Source organism: Gigantopelta aegis, chromosome 12, assembly GCF_016097555.1.
Source record: "Gigantopelta aegis isolate Gae_Host chromosome 12, Gae_host_genome, whole genome shotgun sequence".
NCBI lineage: Eukaryota > Metazoa > Mollusca > Gastropoda > Neomphalida > Peltospiridae > Gigantopelta > Gigantopelta aegis.
In genome coordinates, this window is record NC_054710.1 from 35,415,886 (window position 1) to 35,420,848 (window position 4,963).

Genomic DNA, 4,963 nt, shown 5'->3' on the forward strand with positions numbered 1-4,963 from the left:
CCAGTGTCAGCATATCAAATGTGTTTGTGGTCGTATACCAATGTTTGTAGCACTCAGTTTTTACTTTAATTTGTGATATATATATTTTCATAGGTACATATTTATTGGGAGGTAAAATCTGGTTTGGATTAAACTACTACAAGCATTAGGACAACAACAAACACTTTGTAAATACAGACACTGATATTGTAAATAAGAAAATGTATTTAATTTGTCTGTTACATCATCAAAAGCTCTATTGGTTGGAAACATTTTACAATGGTTGTAAACTCGGGACTGTGCCTTTAAAGAGACATGCCCTAGTTTCAACCCGTGAAAATTAACACTAAGTTCAGTTAGTCTACAAACCTGTAACACAGTTGGATAAAGTTATAAATGAGTGAAACATGACTGTGACTGAAATGGTGAAATACCCTCTAAAAATAGACTAAAACTGGGCTCCATAGCTGTTACTTCTCAGATGCATGTGCGTTTTTAAAAATACGAGAAATGCATTATGTGATATTAAAAACAACAGGTTGACCAAAAACACTTCAAATGTATGGAAATGGATAATCTAAACAATAAAATCTAAGTAAAGTATGATTTCAGTAGTGTTTAAAAACTAGAATATGTCCCTTTGAAACATGGTTTTTTTTTTGTCTCGCCTTTATAAAGTAAAAAGAGGCGGTGATGAGGTCTGAAGTTTCGTGTTTAGATCAGTTTCTCAAAAGCTATAAATCCTAGGGCAGCAGGCTTTCTGTTGAAAATAATTTAAAGGGACATTCCTGAGTTTGCTGCAATTTTTAAAGATGTTATCGACTAATAAAATGTTTCTACGATTAAACTTACATATTAAATATATTTTCTTATTTAGAATGTTAGTGGCTGTATATTAAACGTGTTTCTGATTGTTCTAATATTTGTACTAGGTTTCATTTTATTTCCTAAAAAATAATTTTTTCTTACCTACGAAATTATTTGAAGACAAAATCCAGTTTGGGCTTCTTACAAATACTGAGGTGACCAGAAACACATTGAATATACACCGATATTCTAAACAAGAAAATATATTTAATATGTAAGTTTAATCATAGAAATATGTTATTAGTTGGAAACATCTTAACAATGTAGCAAACTCAGGAACGTCCCTTTAAGGCTACACAATAAAAATAAAATGGATCATAAGTGCGCCTTCACATAATTAGAATTGAATCATACCCGTAACATATTCATTAATATAGATATGGTTTTCCATCAAACTCCTGATGGGCTTATCATGTACCTCACCGGTACTCTTGTTTAAAAATATCAGGCCAAAAACAATATGGCCAGCTAAGAAAACATATAGCCTGCCAGAAATGAGACAGCATGGGGGAAGTGAAGGGTTTGGAACAGTGTGTGAAGAAGATGTATTTCAGAGCATTATATAATTAAAACACAATGGAATCACGAGCTCAGCCTATATCTATTCTTTCAACTTATTTTCATGCTTATATCCAATTAAGGTTCAAGCATGCTGTCCTTGGCACACACGTCAGCAATCTGGGCTGTCTGTCCAGGACAGTGGGTTAGTTGTTTAGTGGTTAATGAGAAAGAATAGGGTGTAGTGGCCTTACATTGAACCCTCAAGAACTGGCTCTGGGTTGGAGCTGGTACTGGGCTGTGAATACTGTACCTACCAGCCTGTAGTCCGATGCCAGTATATATATATATGTATTATATCTGATATAGTAGAAAGGTGAAAATTAGTATATAATTGCTGTCGCATCTCCACTTGCTGGTGTCATTGTGAGCCTAGGATTTGTTTTTCTCAGGACTTGCTTATTTTGTTGATATGCAATTGTAGTAGTGTTGGTATAAAGTGTTCCTACTGGCAGTAGATAGAGGGAATGTCTCGTACCGAGTCTGTGGTTCGAATCCCCTCAGTGGAAGTTGATTTTTCTGTTACATTTGGAGCCATTGTAGGGACTGGGCGTTTTCTTAACACCAGAATACAATTATAACCCAGTCTGGACCCCTAACAGTTCAGTTGCCTGTGCCCCCACAGCTGAGGGACATAGCTTCACTTGAGGTGGGGAGTATGTAGTAGTGTTTGTTTAAGTGGCAGAAGTTAAAGGGAATTTTCCTATTAGCTTAGTCAGAAGAGCGCTGTGGTTCGAATCTCCTCAGTGGAGATTGATTTATCTTACACAATTTCTGTAACAGAGTCTACAGAGTATTTGAAAGTGGTGGGGGAATGTTGGTGTGATTTGAAAGTAGGGGCCACTGTCAGTCTCTTGACCTAGGGAAGGGAAATATAAGGGCCCATACCTGTTAGATGGGTTTGCGATGAGTGGGTGGGTTTTCATCCTTGACTGAGAACATTTAGAATCTTAGATTTTCAAATACAGAATTTGCTGCAGTCTAAGGCCAAAACGACAGGGGAAAAGTGTGTGTGTGGCCTCTTTATAGCACAATGTAACATAAACACTGAGCTTTGATATTTCTTAGTGGGGGAATTATAGTTTGCCAAAATGTTGTAGTATTTTGGGGTGTCTAAACAGCTTAGTGTGTGGGACAACCTACTTTTGTGAATGTTACCATGAAAACATTCATATTACTAATTTCAAGAAAAAAAATTCCTCAATTTTTGTTAAGGTTAGTTGTTGAGAAACCTGTATTCTGAACTGGGTGGGGGTGGGGGTAGAAATAAACCTACATGGAGGCAAATAGTTGTCCCTTGAATTATACTTTCTAACCCATCCCAAGCAATACCCCACGACTGGTATATCAGAGGATTTGATATGTGCTGTCCTGTCGTATGTGACTTATTAGGCCCATGGGCCTCTTGTTTCTCCCCCTCCCTGATCTCCACTGTATATCAAAAACTGGTATGTGGCTGTTCTGTATGTGAAACGTGCAAATAAAAGATCCCTTGCTGCTTTTGGAAAAATGTAACAGGTTTACTCTGAAGACTGTGTCACAGTTAACAAATAAAATTACACAATATTTTCTCGTTTTTTAATGAATTGGATGCATCTACTGTTTTGGAGTCTGTTGAAATATTGGCAAAAAAATGTTATATATTTTATTATTAATCATGTCGCATGCCAAAAGACAAATTGTTACTAAAAAAAAGAAAACGAAATGTTTTTGTTGTTTTGTTTTTGGTCCTCTGCAGTCCAGCTGGAGGGGACTATAGTTGTTGTTTTTTCTCAGACTCCGCCCTCCCCATATTGATATTGATATGTATATTGATATGTAGGGGAAGGCTAGAGGAATTTAAAAAAAAGTTACAAGCCAAAAATAAAAAGAATTCACTGCTCGGTCGAATATTTATATAATTTGGAGCATTTTAGAAGGACAGTCCAAAAATAAATAAGAAAAAAAAGAGAGGATCGGACTATTTAATAATATTAAAAAAAGAAAGTAATTTCGACATAAACTTTTGAACGAAGGTCTAAAAGTTTAAAGTCTGATCTATATGTCCACATGAGTGGCCTCGTTAAGGCTGTTAGGGTGCACAGCTTGTAGGGACGAGATGGGTTGCATCCCGTCAAGAAAACACCTAAATTGACAGTCAATAGTCGTTGAAGGTGTAGTGCTGTGCTGAAATACAGATCTTGAGAAGCCAGATCCGTCTGAACCAAAGAGAGAGAATCGGACTAGGGTATAGTGGTGCGGACGGGCCTGACTCCGGATGATAAGAGATGGTATCACAATAAAACAAAGTAAAGTCTAGAAAAGAGTAGTAGGGGCCGACCCCACTTCCTATTTTGTCTTAGAGTGGGGAGGTCCAGAAAAGAGGTCACCACTTTGATCCTCAGCTGTTTCTGGACAAAACTTCGGTTCCAGTTGTGGAGGAGACCAAATTTCTGGGGGTTATTTTTGACAGGAGTCTATCTTTTGTTCCTCATTTACAGTATGTGAAAAAGAAGTGCTTAAAGGCCCTCAATATCTTAAAAGTTATTGGTAACACTGAATGGGGAGCTGATCGAAAGGTTATGCTCCGACTTTATAGATCTTTAGTTGGGTCTAAACTTGATTATGGGTGCATTGTGTATGGGTCAGCACGTAAGTCTTACTTGCAAATGCTAGATCCTATACACAACCAGGGACTTAGGCTTTGTCTTGGTGCTTTCAAAACATCTCCTGTGGACAGCTTGTACGTCGATGCACACGAACCTAGTTTGGGTGCTAGACGGGCAAAGCTTTGTCTGCAGTATGCTACAAAGATTAAACCAATGCCAAAACATCCTGCACATAATGCCGTGTTTGATAACAAATATATGAAGTTATTTGATGCGAAACCGAATGCAATTCGAAAATTTTGTCTTCGCATTAAGCAATTTTTATCAGTTTCCAACATTGATTTAACAGATTCTGGAAACGCCTTCATATTTTATTTTGCCACCTTGGTGTATCAAACCACCAACATTTTTATTCGATTTTGTGCATCTAAAGAAAGATCGCACAGATGCTGTTATTTATAAACAACATTTCATGGAAATCCAAGAGCGGTACTGTGATTACATTCCTGTTTACACAGATGGATCACGGGATGGGAATTCTGTGGCTTGTGCTACAGTTTTTTCCATCAGACACAATAATTTCCATGAGATTGCCCGATTCAGCATCAATCTTTACTGCTGAAATTTGGGCAATCAATTCATGTGCATTCAAGGATATTATATTTACAGACTCACTTTCGTGTCTCCAAGCTCTACAGTACATGAAATTGGAGCATCCCTTAGTTGGGATGGCGATACGAAAGTGTCTTTTTATCAATTGCGAATAAAGATGTTATATTCTGTTGGGTACCTAGCCATGTTGCCATTAGGGGTAACGAAAAGGCAGATGTTGCTGCCAAGTCTGCTTTGAACTTTCCCCGTGTCCATATTGGTGTCCCCTACAGTGATTTTAAATTTCACATTAACCAATATATCTTTTCGACTTGGCAAGACGATTGGGACGGTGCGGTTGCGAACAAGGTTCATTCTGT